Here is a 15,468-nt window from a genome sequence, read left to right as displayed (position 1 = left end):
TCCCTGCAAGATGGAACAAAGTCTAAAAGAATTGGATGTTTGAGCATGGCCATGGCCTGAAGGATCCAGACCACTAGAATGAATTAGCAATACAATAATTCATCAAGAAGAGACGTATGAGGTAACAGACAACAATCTAAAATGGTGTTCAAGGAATACTCAAGCTATGTAATGCATACCCACAGCTTTTACCACAGCCATTTCTCAGATTTTACACTTTACTTGATAACAATGAGGGGAGATGAAACTGTTATGCTGGAAATATTCCAAGTTTCGCAAGAAAGTATACCAATTTTCAAGAAATATTGAGAAGATAACATTTGTTGCCTGTGGCAACTGAGAATTAACAAAGTTACATTACTTGACGCATTACACTGGCTAAATATTTTGACAATTAATGAAGGATACTGAGAAATGATTATTGAAAAGTTCACAATAACATCATTCGTGAACAAAATACTTCAATAGAGGGTAGAAAACTGGCAGCCACGAATAACAACAGGACGGATGCATTACAGATATGCAACACAGATATAACACAACTATGATTTAGAAGAAAATTTGGTGAGTGTGACAGAGAAGACAGCCTGACTTATTTACTGCTGATGGACAAAACATCTACCATCTCAGCACATCCGTCGACTATGAGACTACATGTCGAACATGCCTAGCACAATATTCATTGCACCGGTAGCCACCGAGCTGATGTTGGCACTGTGGTTGCTAGTTATCGGCAACACATCCGACACAACATAACTTCTCGCCTTAATCCTGTGAGAAGTGACCAATTACTTCTCCTATTTGTTGTGTTGCACATGATTACACATCTGTGACTGAGATCACAGGAGGACTGTCATAAATTACAGGAGTAATAATAAAAAAGATTAAGTACAAAATTTCAAAAAGTTACTAGCTGATAACAGTGAAGTATCAAAAGACAAGACCCTTAAAAACTGGGAGACAAAATTAAATCTGACTTTGTGTCTAAATTGTCGAAACAAAATAACAGAATGATTACTTAGAATATAAAGTTAACATACTAGAGGAGAACTTACCATCATGGGTGCACAATATTGCTTGTAATGAGTTTTGTCATTATTTCACAATGGAAATACACGTTTTCATACAGTACAAACTGATATTTCAAATATGAAAGAGCACGTAGAGTCTTGCAACATGAAACAGTCGAGTCCTCAGTCTACGTTAACCGGCTTAGAGGAAAGATTGCAAATGTTTGTTGAATGTGAGGTGTAATCCACTAGAGCAAAACCACTTTTGTGGAAAGCAGTACTGATCACAAAAATGAATCTGAAAAGATTTGGGATGTGTTAGAGGAAACTAAATGAGCTCTAGAAATTAGAAAATTTCATCAAAGTCTGGCAGTACTGAAAGAATTATTTGAAGATTTACAGCTAGGAAATAATATGAATTTGTGAAAACATATTTCCCAAATTTAAACCGCAAACTGGGGGTGATGGTCGGAGGAGGGGGGTTTGTTCAACTAATGTATTTCTTATGTGTATTCTGATGTTCACTACCTAATAAGGGGGATGACTTGAAAAAGGTAGACTTCACACTAGATTACTTAGTGGGAAATTCAGCAGAAGGGGTAACACCCATTCAGAGGACTAAGTCATGGAATGATTTTCAGGAGAGTATTAAATCTAAGTACTGGTCTCCAAGCACTCAAGAGAAATTGATACTAAAATTATTAGACCCAAAACAACACAACAATTCTTGGGGCATGAACAAAAAGGTTTACTGAATGGCACCTTACAGGGTCATTCCATACCAAGCGGTCTAGGAAAAAAATAATTGGTTGCTCGACCATCTCAAAAATTTGATATTTACTGTGTGAGTTCCCTAATGTTCAGTCGGCTCAAAAAAAATTTAATTTCTTTTTATTTTTTATCAATTGGAAACTGTGGCCATTTTTGTTTCACTCTGTAAGTGGCTTTTTGCATTAACATGCCTTATAGGGTTTTTTTAAATTATTTTGTAATGAGTTGCCCCAGACCTTTCAAACAAGAAGCATTTAATTCAGCACACACTGGACTATAAATTAAAACTGTGATCACCTAGCATAATGTATTCCTTAATTTTTAATATCTCAAAGCTACTGGGCACAAATGAAAAACCTCAATTTCTGTAACAGTATTCCTCTAAAGGAGGAATTTCTCAGCCTTAATATTTTTTTTGCTATTACATTACACATTACTGTTACTTTTTATAGAGTATCAATGGTGAGAAGCTTACACATAAAACATACACTATTTAAAAAAAAAAAGGATTTTGAATTTTTTCATTCTTTGGCCAGTAATATCTTTGTTACGGGACCAGATAAAAATCTGTAAATTACACACTTGATAGATCTTCATGATATCAAACTTCAGTACAAATTTCAACTTTGATTGAATGGAAACTTACGGAATGGGGAAAAAAATTGAACATGAAGAGTCAATAATATGTTTCTTAAGATCTGCAATATCAGAACTAATGGAATAAAATAGATCAATTAAATAATTCACACACAAGAATAACACATAAAATTAAAATAAATGATTACTTGTTGAATCAATCCTCTGAAGACAGTTTCACCCAATCCTCTGCAGACAGTTCCACCAGGCTAGGTGACAGCATCTGAAAGTCTGTACAAGCTCACAGATGAGCCTGTACAAGTCTGTGCATTGTCTTCCCCTTCGACCATCATCTGTTTACTCAACTTAGTTAGCAATGAGCTCTTGAAGTGTGGCATTTACCAGTGGAGTCTCAGTGTTCTATTGGTGTTCTTATTAATGAAGCTTGGCATAAAGGTGTGTATGGATTGTTTCCTAAAGACATTGCATTAATTGAAGATTATAGTGATGAAGAAAAAGTGTTGCTTTACTTACGAATTGGCTCAGAGGTTAATTCAACCTGCAAGTAGCATGAAATCACCTTTTTGACCACTCTTGCTTGGACCCTTTTAAGAATCATAACAAAAGGTCTAGAGAAATAACATCTGATAATCATTTTTTTTAAAAATCTGTTTTATCAATATAATACCAGGGAAGTCGTTACGTCCAACATGTTATTCTAAGATATTTGTTATTAACAAAGAAAGGGATGGTGATGGTCTAGATAAAGAATTTTGTGATTTATCAGAGACTACAAAAAAGGATCGAGATTGTGAAATCCTATATGTATTGCTTACTAGTAAAATTAGAAAAAAGACCTTTCGTTTTGAATGTAAAACTGAGAATGTGGCAATTACTGTCACAAAGAATTTGGAAGTTTGATTTCAAAAGAAAAGTTGCATTAAATCGGATTGAAGTTCTAAGAATTCTCTGATCAAATATGATGATTTGACAGAAAAGCTAAAAACTAAGAATTGTATTTCAGACAAAGAGGATAAAGTTAAGATTATCAGTTCACTACAAAATTCTTGGAGTCGAGCAAAAGTTAGTAATGAATTTAATGTGTCAAAATAATTGGTTAAATTAACACGGCAGTTAATAAAAGAACACAGAATTTTACCAGCATTACAAAATAAATATGCATCTAATTTCATAGATGAAAACACGACTGAAAACGCTATTACATTTTATGAATGAAGCAACAACAACTGTTTGATGGATGGCAAAAAAGGTTGTTTCTGTGAAAGAAAATGGTACTAAGGTTCAGATATAAAAAAAAGGTTGATATTGTGTAATTTAAATTAACTATTCACTGAACTCAAAAAAGAACATCCTGACATTAAAATTGGAAGATCGAAATATTGAGTTGAGATCAAAATGGTGTATTGTTGGAGGGGCATCTGGCACCCATTGTTGGGAACATTCATAATTTACTCTTTGATGTGTTATATGTATGGTAGTTTATGTTTTCTCCTTTATCTTAGTTATGTACAATGTTGAATAAATGGTCTCTAAAAATGTGTGTTCCTGGCAATATGGTGTTTCACGTATTTGATTAAAAGGTCAACTTTATAATCTCACAGAGGACTAATTAGAGTCAATATCTAATAGGTTATGGGCCCAGGAGAGATTAGTGAACTTTTCATACCAAAGGAATAAACTGATAAATCAAGGTTGCTATCGTATTTTTTTGCTTAGAAACTTTCAAGATTTATTTGTTTAACTATCTCAATGTATTCAAGATGGCTTTGGGTGGACAATCACTGTTTAATTTTGAGAAGTTGACCAGTACGACAAACTACAACGACTGGAAATTCACATTGGACATATACCTGAAACATGAGGGACTATGGGAAACAATTGCTGGCACTGAGGAAGATGAGAAGAATGTACAGAAAGTATTATCAAAATTATGTTTATCTGTAAATTCATCTGTGTATCCAAAACTTCGTGGAGCAACGACTGCTAAAGAAGCATGGTAAAATTTACAATTTGCATTTGAAAATAGGAGTTTATCTAGTTATATTGGGCTATTACAATGCTCAATGAATGTACGATTAGGTTCTGAGAAAAATATGGAGGCGTATTTGTCGAAAATTATGTCACTTTCTCAACAAATTCGAAGCATTGATATTTGGTAAGAAAATGGACGATGATTTCGTAGCTGCAATTACGCTAAGTGGACTCCCAGCAGATTTCCAACCCTTGATTACGGCCATTGAGAATTCGGGTGACAAGATTACTAGTGATTTAGTTAGTCAGCGATTAATTCAAGAATCGACGAAACGTCAAATTGCATCCACAAATGAGACCACAGATTCGGTGCTGGTAGCTAGTAAGCAGAATAGTAAACACCAGAAGACGAATATCGAACGTGATGTTCGAAATATCAAGCATTTTAAGTGTGCTTGTCAGAAACCTGGCCACAAGGCGAATGGGTGTAGAACAAAGAATAAACCAAATAAATTTTCAAATTCTGCGAATGCAGTGAGTACTGAAAACGAAACTGTGTTAATGGCTCTAACTGCATCTTCGTATCATAGTGATGACTAGTATGTGGATTCGGGTATTCACGACACATGACGAATCAAACAAACTCGTTCAACACTTTCCAATGGACCACAGCTGCTGAAGTGACAGTAGCAAATAATAGCAATCTTCAGGCTATTGGAGAAGGCGATGTTCATTTTCGAGTTACTTGTGACGACAAGAATAAACAGATAACTGTTAATGATGTTGCGTATGTTCCAAGCCTTGCATACAACCTACTGTCGGTTAGTCAGATGACAAGACGTGTATTGTGTGTATTGTTTGACAATGCGCAGTGCGGTGTATACAATATAAGTGATGTAATTGTTTCTGGAACACCAGTAGCCACAGCAACTCAAATAAATGGTATGAAGTGCACCATTACGCAAATGTTGTAGAAATTGACAGTTATGAATTGTGGCATGGAAGATTGGGACTTTTCAATCGTGTAAGCATGCATTTATTAAAAAAAAAAAAAAAAAAAAAAACGGCTGATGGACTGAACTGGTCTAACGTCAATTTAGATCCGTATATTCCCTGCATAAAAGGTAACAACCTTTTCCTAAGACATCAGGTAGAAGAGTAAAAGATCTACTTGACATTGTGCACTCTGATGTTTGTGAACCAATGGGCATGGCATAGTGGGGAGGATCACGGTATCTTCTCACTTTTACGGATGATCTGTCAAGAAAATCTTTTGGTTATATGTTAAAATCAACAACAGTGACACATTCATCGAATTCAAAGCACGAGTAGAAAATGAAACTGGTCGAAAAATCAAAATACTTCGAACAGACAATGAAAAAGAGTTTGTCAATCGGCGTATGAAGTTATTTTTAAAGACGAATGGAATTCAACATGAAACAGCAACTCCTTTCACGCCAGAACAGAATGGTGTTGCAGAACGCTTAAATCGGACAATCATTGAAAAAGCAAGATCAATGTTAACAGATGCAGGTCTAAGTAGACAATTTTGGGCTGAACCTGTAAACATAGTAATTTATTTGAAGAATCGATCTCCAACAAAAGCTGTTAAGAACGTCACTCCTGAGGAATTATGGAGTGGTGTCGTCGGATAAATTTGAGTCATTTACGAATCTTTGGACGTCGAGCATTTGTACATATACTAAAAGAAAAAAGGACGAAATTAGAAGACAAATCTAAGGAACTTATCTCTGTTGGATATTGCAAAGATTCTAAAGCATATCGTCTGACTGATCCAAATTCACCAAAGACAATTGTGAAAGACTGTGATGTGCAATTCATCGAAAACTCAAAGTGCACTTGTAGAAACAGTAATCCAAACAGTAACCCAATTGACGATAATCGTATAGACAGTCATCAACTGGTGCCAGCAACTAACATCACTGAAGGGGCAACTGAACTGACACAAATCTGCTGGAGTTGACAGAAATGCAGTTTATCTTGAATTAACACAAAGTGACACTGAGAAAACAGTAAACAGCAACGTACATAGTCGCACGGAAGTTGCATTACCAGAAATTAGAAAATCATCATGTGAAAGAAAACCCAATACTAAATATTTTAATGATGATTTTGCTTGTCTTCCCTGTATTTCTGAACCAAATTCGTATGAAGAAGCAATGAATTGTGGTGACTGTGGAAAATGGAAGGAAGCCTTAGATAATGAATATAAATCTTTACTTGAAAATGAAACATGGACTTTGACTGATTTACCACCAGGCAGGAAGGAAATTAATTTGAAATGGGTGTTCAAGGTGAAAGAAACGTCAAATGGTGAAATTGAACAATATAAGGCTCGTTTTGTAGCGAAAGGTTATTCCCAAATACAAGGAATAGACTTTGATGAAACGTTCACGCCTGTTGTTCGTCATTCTTCACTTCGCATCCTGTTAGCTTTATCAGCTGAATTTGATCTTGACGTTGAACATATGGATGTTCAAACTGCGTTCCTATATGGTGATCTCGATGAACAAGTTCACATTCGTCAACCTGAAGGCTACGTGAAGAACGGGGAGGAGATGAAGGTTTGCAAGCTGATGAAGGCAATTTACGGTCTAAAACAGGCGTCACGTGTTTGGAATATGAAATTAGATGTGACATTACATAAAATGAACCTAAAGAAGTCAGAATACGATTCTTGCATTTACTTCAGAATTGAGAAACAAAATATACTCATTATAGCTGTTTATGTGAACGACTTGATCATTTTCTCCAATAGAAATAATAGGTGGAAGAAAGACTTGAAGAAAGGACTAATGAATCAGTTTAAGATGAGAGATCTTGGTAAACTTACTTGGTGTCTTGGCATGAGAATAAAATGTAACAGGAAACACGGGACGATTAGTATTGATCAAAGCAAATACGCAGCAAACATACTCAAGAAATTTGGTATGGAACATTGTAATCCGGTTGCATATCCATTTGAACCTGGCTCAAAGCTGCAAAAATGTGAAACTAAATTGACAGATGAGGAAAACCTTGTGTTACATCGCATTCTTTATCAGCAAGCCGTAGTATCACTACTGTATTTAGATCAAAGCACAAGACTGGACATTGCATATGCTGTGCAGGTTCTAAGTAGATTCAATTCTAATTATTGGAAAATCCACTGGGAAGCGGTCAAACGAATTATGCAATATATTAAAGGCACAGTCAATGTAGGAATAACTTTCCGAAAAAGTGGAACAACTGAAACTGAAGGTTTGTGTGATGCGACAGCAGTTTCCTGGACTTCAAACCGACAACAAACCGTCGCTCTATCACCTACAGAAGCTGAGTATATGGCTCTATCAGCAGCAGCGAAAGAATCGGTATAACTTCAAGGATTGCTTCGTGAATTGTGTGTTTCGCATAGTGAAAAACCAGTTACGTGTATGCTGTGACAATAGAGGTGCCATTGCACTGAGTCACAATGGTGTGCATCACGCTCGAACAAAACACATTGATGTGAGGCACCACTATACTCATCATTTAATTAAAACAGGAAAATTCAGTTGAAACCTGTAAGTACCGATAACAGAAAGCTGATTTTTTGACAAAGGCACTGCCTAAAGGTAAACTTTCAGAGTTTACAAATTGACATCTCGAGAACTTGTGGGGGTGTTGGGAACATTCATATTTTACTCTTTCATGTGTTATATGTATGGTAGTTTATGTTTTCTCCTTGATCTTTGTTATGTACACCGTTGAATCAATGGTCTCTAAAAATGTGTGTTCCTGGCAATATGGTGTATTGCGTATTTGATTAAAAGGTCAACTTTATAATTCACAGAGGACTAATTAGAGTCAATATCTAATAACCATAATGTTTGAATTTGTTTGTATCATCAGAATGCAAATTTCATGATAGATGGCGCTAATCTTAAATAGTTGACCATAAAGACTTTTTGGAAGTTCTCATTTGCAATATTAACTGTTACAATTGTATGATCATGGGAAAATGTCAAGACTGTCCAGGCAAACAAGCTTTCCTTGACGTGTGTGAAGCATCAGAAGATGATTTGATGCCTGAAAATATACAATACAAACAATGGGTGGTAAAGACAGAATGGAAATGGTGACAATTACAAAACCACACAAAGAGTTTTTTGGAGTGTTAACCAGCAAACCTTGAAAACCTGAATTACACCATTTTATTGCCAAAGTTCAGGACAAATTTCTGAAAGACAAAATGCAAACCTTGGCAGCTGAGTGCTTAGTTCTTGCCGACTTTTCAGAAAACAATTCCTTTATTGCTCAAGATGAAGTACAAGAGTACAACTGGATAAACAAAGAACCCACAATTCATCCATTTGTGTTCTATTATAAAGGTCAAAATAAAATCACAGTTTTTGTGTCATAAGTGACTACACTGAGCACAATGCTACAGCAGTGCATGCTTTTCAACTGCAATTAACAAACTAGATAAAACAGGACAGAACTTCCATAAACAAATTGATCTACTTCTCTGACTGTGCTGCAAGTCAATATAAAAACAAAACAAAAGAATTATTAACATCTCCTTTGCAGGAGAAGGACATGGATTTGATGCAGAACGGCACATTTTTGCATTATGCTTCAGGAAAAATGCATGTGATTGAGTCGGGGGTGCAACAAAACAAGCTGTCACAAAATCTAGTCTTCCGTAGACCTAAGAGAACCAAATCTTGACACCTCAAGAAATGTTTAAATTATGTAAAGCAGAGGTAAAAGATTTACCAATGTTTTTAAAATGTGAGGAAATACAAGAACTCTACACCAATATCTTGGAGGAAAGATTCAAAACTTGTCAGAAGATTAAAGGCACCTGATCGTTTCATTGTTTCATATTTCAGTCAAACAACTTGCTGAAGTGTAAGATCACATCAACATTCCCTGATAGTGAACTTCCCCAGTGTGGAAAAGATGTAATACTGACACTTAAAAATAAGGACATAGTGGCATGGTTTTATGGTGAAAAATGATGGATTGGTGAAGTTGTTAATACTGATTGTAAAAACCAGTATGTGCATGTTTCATTTTACACCTACCAGGACAAAGGATCGTGTTTAATAAAGTTGAAAAGGATCTTGCCTGGACACCTGTTAAAAATGTACTGAAGAACATGTCTCCCTTGGAATTTACGACTGCGACTGGCCGAACTTTTAACCTAATGCCAAAACTGAGTGAGGAAACTTATCTGTTATTCAATGAACAATGTAGTAAAAACAAATAAGGTGAGAACAAGATCAATGTAATTAGCTGGCTCATTTATTTAAAAAAAGTGATCATAGATATGCTTAAATTATGTAACTGATATACTTTATCTATTAGTCCAGATACTGCCGACAATAAGAAAAGTCTTTCCAAATCATACGGGTAATTTTTTTTAGTAGCTTCCCATTGAGTCCCAAGGTTGAAATTTATACTGAAGTTCTACATCATAAAGGTCTATTAAGTGTGTAATTTTCAGATTTTTAAATGGTCCCCCAATGAAGATACTGCTGGCCAGAGAATGAACAAATTCAATTTTTTTTTTTTTTTTTTTTAGATAGTAAACTTTTTTAAGTGTAAGCTTCTCACAATTGACACTCCATTAAAAGTAACTACACTATGTAGTATAGCACCAAAAATATTAAGACCAACAAATTACTCCTTCTTTGGAGAAATACTGTTCAAAAATTTAGCTTTTTTTAATTTGCAACCAATAAATCTGACCCATTAAAAATATATTAAGAAATACATTTAGTTAGATGACCATGGTTTTAATTTATAATCCAGTGTATGTTGAATTACATGCTTATTTGAAAGGTCTGGGGCAACTGCTTACTGTATAATTTTTTAAAAAACATGATGCTTCTAAATGCAAAAGAATGGTTGCAGCCCGAAACAAAATGAATGCTCTTTCTACATGAAAACAAATTTTTAAAAATTTGTTGTTGTTGTGGTCTTCAGACCTGAGACTGGTTTGATGCAGCTCTCATTGCTACTCTATCCTGTGCAAGCTTCTTCATCTCCCAGTACTTACTGCAACCTACATTCTTCTGAATCTGCTTAGTGTATTCATCTCTTGGTCTCCCTCTATGATTTTTACCCTCCACGCTGCCCTCCAATGCTAAATTTGTGATTCCTTGATGCCTCAAAACATGCCCTACCAACCGATCCCTTCTTCTAGTCAAGTTGTGCCACAAACTTCTCTTCTCCCCAATCCTATTCAATACCTCCTCATTAGTTACGTGATCTACCCACCTTATCTTCAGCATTCTTCTGTAGCACCACATTTCGAAAGCTTCTATTCTCTTCTTGTCCAAACTAGTTATCGTCCATGTTTCACTTCCATACATGGCTACACTCCATACAAATACTTTCAGAAACGACTTCCTGACACTTAAATCTATACTCGATGTTAACAAATTTTTCTTCTTCAGAAACGATTTCCTTGCCATTGCCAGTCTATATTTTATATCCTCTCTACTTCGACCATCATCAGTTATTTTACTCCCTAAATAGCAAAACTCCTTTACTACTTTAAGTGTCTCATTTCCTAATCTAATTCCCTCAGCATCACCCGATTTAATTTGACTACATTCCATTATCCTCGTTTTGCTTTTGTTGATGTTCATCTTGTATCCTCCTTTCAAGACACTGTCCATTCCGTTCAACAGATCTTCCAAGTCCTTTGCTGTCTCTGACAGAATTACAATGTCATTGGCGAACCTCAAAGTTTTTATTTCTTCTCCATGAATTTTAATACCTACCCCGAATTTTTCTTTTGTTTCCTTTACTGCTTGCTCAATACACAGATTGAATAACATCGGGGAGAGGCTACAACCCTGTCTCACTCCTTTCCCAACCACTGCTTCCCTTTCATGCCCCTCGACTCTTATAGCTGCCATCTGGTTTCTGTACAAATTGTAAATAGCCTTTCGCTCCCTGTATTTTACCCCTGCCACCTTCAGAATTTGAAAGAGAGTATTCCAGTTAACATTGTCAAAAGCTTTTTCTAAGTCTACAAATGCTAGAAACGTAGGTTTGCCTTTTCTTAATCTTTCTTCTAAGATAAGTCGTAAGGTTAGTATTGTCTCACGTGTTCCAACATTTCTACGGAATCCAAACTGATCTTCCCCGAGGTCCGCTTCTACCAGTCTTTCCATTCGTCTGTAAAGAATTTGCATTAGTATTTTGCAGCTGTGACTTATTAAACTGATAGTTCGGTAATTTTCACATCTGTCAACACCTGCTTTCTTTGGGATTGGAATTATCATATTCTTCTTGAAGTCTGAGGGTATTTCGCCTGTCTCATACATCTTGCTCAGCAGATGGTAGAGTTTTGTCATGACTGGCTCTCCCAAGGCCATCAGTAGTTCTAATGGAATGTTGTCTACTCCCGGGGCCTTATTTCGACTCAGGTCTTTCAGTGCTCTGTCAAACTCTTCACACAGTATCTTATCTCCCATTTCGTCTTCATCTACATCCTCTTCCATTTCCATAATATTGTCCTCAAGTACATTGCCCTTGTATAAACCCTCTATATACTCCTTCCACCTTTCTGCCTTCCCTTCTTTGCTTAGAACTGGGTTGCCATCTGAGCTCTTGATATTCATACAAGTGGTTCTCTTTTCTCCAAAGGTCTCTTTAATTTTCCTGTAGGCAGTATCTATCTTACCCCTAGTGAGACAAGCCTCTACATCCTTACATTTATCCTCTGGCCATCCCTGATTAGCCATTTTGCACTTCCTGTCGATCTCATTTTTGAGACGTTTGTATTCCTTTATGCCTGCTTCATTTACTGCATTTTTATATTTTCTCCTTTCATCAATTAAATTCAATATTTCTTCTGTTACCCAAGGATTTCTATTAGCCGTCGTCCTTTTACCTACTTGATCGTCTGCTGCCTTCACTACTTCATCCCTCAGAGCTACCCATTCTTCTTCTACTGTATTTCTTTCCCCCATTCCTGTCAATTGTTCCCTTATGCTCTCCCTGAAACTCTCTACAGTCAGTTTATCCAGGTCCCATCTCCTTAAATTCCCATCTTTTTGCAGTTTCTTCAGTTTCAATCTGCAGTTCATAACCAATAGATTGTGGTCAGAATCCACATCTGCTCCTGGAAATGTCTTACAATTTAAAACCTGGTTCCTAAATCTCTGTCTTACCATTATATAGTCTATCTGATACCTTTTAGTATCTCCAGGATTCTTCCAGGTATACAACCTTCTTTTATGATTCTTGAACCAAGTGTTAGTTATGATTAAGTTATGTTCTGTGCAAAATTCTACAAGGCGGCTTCCTATTTCATTCCTTCCCCCCAATTCATATTCACCTACTATGTTTCCTTCTCTCCCTTTTCCTACTGACGAATTCCAGTCACCCATGACTATTAAATTTTCGTCTCCCTTCACTACCTGGATAATTTCTTTTATCTCGTCATACATTTCACCTATTTCTTCATCATCTGCAGAGCTAGTTGGCATATAAACTTGTACTACTGTAGTGGTCGTGGGCTTCGTGTCTATCTTGGCCACAATAATGCGTTCACTATGTTGTTTGTAGTAGCTAACCCGGACTCCTATCTTTTTATTCATTATTAAACCTACTCCTGCATTACCCCTATTTGATTTTGTATTTATAACCCTGTATTCACCTGACCAAAAGTCTTGTTCCTCCTGCCACCGAACTTCACTAATTCCCACTATATCTAACTTTAACCTATCCATTTCCCTTTTTAAATTTTGTAACCTACCTGCCCGATTAAGGGATCTGACATTCCACGCTCCGATCCGTAGAACGCCAGTTTTCTTTCTCTGGATAAAAAATTTAGAGTCCACCAAACATGACGGAATTCACCAACTGAATATCAGTTTCTTCTGAGATGGTCAAGCTACCAACGCTGGACCACTTGATATGGATTGACCCAAGAATTAATATCTTTAAGCACAGAGAAAGATTTTTTCCCAATACTACCATTAACTGGAGTACATATTATCAGACTGAAAGGTATAAAGAGTAAATTAATTAAAAGGGAAACAAGAGCAACTATCAAAATTGGACCATTTACATTTCCATGAATTTTATTAGTGGACTTAATATAAATATTCAGGTGTTATATGGAGCAGATTGATTGAAGAAGTACGAAGCGATTTTAGATTTCCATGGATCATCAATGAAGTGCAATGTGGACAATCACCATGACAGAATACAATTTACATCACCACCTTAGCAAGTACTAAATATGTGAGGCTAAATCACATCCGTTTAGTAAATAATACAAAAGTAGTGGAGAAAGAAAATGTTAATCAGCTACAATAAACGTCACTTACATTCATAAAAATTGTATACGAGTCTGATTTATTAACTAATATGTAAAAGGAAGCATTGTACCATGTTTTACGTACCCATGAGAAAATGTTTCCAACAAACTAGGGGTCATAGGCAATCATACATGTAATTTTAAATTTAAGAATAAAGGACTATTTTTCTGCAAATCCTAACCGGTACTGATACATTTAAAACTTTAAGCACAAGAAGGTATTAATAAGATGACAGATAATGATATAGAATGTAGCATAAGTGCCTTCAACAATCCTTTACTGATAGTACGAAAGGTTACAGACAGGGTTCACCTCATGCTACATGCATGTACTTTCCATAGACATATAGAGAGTAAGGGAGGTATATCAGTGTATACCAATGAAATATTAGTACATTTTGAAGAAGCGAAGTACTTTAGTTTGATGGATTTGGCAATTGGCAGACGAGATTAAATGACAATTCAAAACCATACTCAGCATTTTTATATGATGGAATAAACTTTCAGTTTAAAGTATTACCATTTGGGCTAAATATATTTGTTTCAGTATTTATACAAGCCTTAGGTCAAGCTCTTAGCAGTCAGTTACTGGAAGAACTTTCAATCTACGTTGATCTTTCAGCCGGTCGGTGATGACATAATCGAGGCACATGCCCTGCAATTTTTTAAAATGATTTTACAGCTTGCAGCTTTATATGTCAGGTTCATTATGAGGTGCCCAACATTTCATTACTGGTCATAATTGTTATGATATTTACGTGGAAGTAAGACACAGCACGAAATTCGAAAAAGTTTGCAATGAAAAATTGGTGTCGCTATGACTTTGTGATCGGTGCAGGTTACATAATATGTTGCTGTGCATTGAAATTTAGCTAACATATTGAATTTTTCTTCAAACTTGGTGGAGGTCTGTAATTGTCACCAATCTCGAGAAAATTGATCTGATGTAGCATACTCATTTGTGGTCACACAGTGCCAGCAATAAAGCTAAGGTGATATATCCAGAACATTCCTCATATTTCATAAATGGTTTGAGATATCAAAATGAGAGTTTGACAAAGAAAAAGTACACAAACAGGAGAGTATTTTGCCATACGGTTATTATGTAATTCTTCATTATCTACCATATTGTTACACTAACTACAGACATTTCCAGTGAAGGAATGTTATTTTTAAGAGCCATCAACAGCTGGTGAAGCAAGAAATCGTATGGGCTTTGGAACAACATAAATGAACTCATTACATGTTTATTTCATACTGTGGATGTGCTTTTTCATAAAATGCTCACCTTAGTTTTCACCAGTTCCTCTCTTGATAAATTTAATGAACCACTGTGTAAGGATTCTCTCACAACTGCGTCTGCACAACACGTTAGTGAGGTTAGACTGTGTAAACTCTTTGGCAAAAGAAGCATATTTTAACATGGCAACAAGAGAAATGTGTAGGTTTTCCTCAAAATTCCCCATTCATGACACATCTCTGAAAGTTACAAATGGTTAACAAACAAGGAGAAAATTAATCATTGTATTTTCGGTGGAATTCTTTTTGGATACTAACCACAGAAGAGGTGACAAATCTTTTTGAACAGGCACCATGCAAATGTGGGCATGAGGGGCCTCTCTTAATATTTACAAAACATGTGAGTGTAGGCTTCAGTTTAGAATAGCACTTGCCCTCCAGCACTCAGTATTTACCCTACAGTGCCTGCCCAGAGGCCCACCACCACGGATCTCCCCACACTTGCCCCATTGTCTGCGCATCTACCAGCTATGGTACTCTGCCTGCACCAGC

General features: G+C 36.1%; 1 long non-coding RNA gene across 2 annotated transcripts in view; it reads right to left on the bottom strand.

The window, feature by feature from the left end:
- Positions 1 to 15,468, bottom strand: part of LOC124553720 — a 72,953-nt gene that overhangs the window by 46,965 nt on the left and 10,520 nt on the right. For both annotated transcript variants that reach the window (XR_006968120.1, XR_006968121.1), the window contains exon 2: positions 14,966 to 15,036. This is a non-coding gene — a long non-coding RNA (uncharacterized LOC124553720). The remainder of the gene's footprint in view (positions 1 to 14,965; positions 15,037 to 15,468) is intronic.

This window comes from Schistocerca americana, chromosome 11 (assembly GCF_021461395.2).
Source record: "Schistocerca americana isolate TAMUIC-IGC-003095 chromosome 11, iqSchAmer2.1, whole genome shotgun sequence".
Lineage (NCBI taxonomy): Eukaryota > Metazoa > Arthropoda > Insecta > Orthoptera > Acrididae > Schistocerca > Schistocerca americana.
Note: the sequence above shows the minus strand (reverse complement) of the source record. Positions and strands in the feature narration are given on the sequence as shown.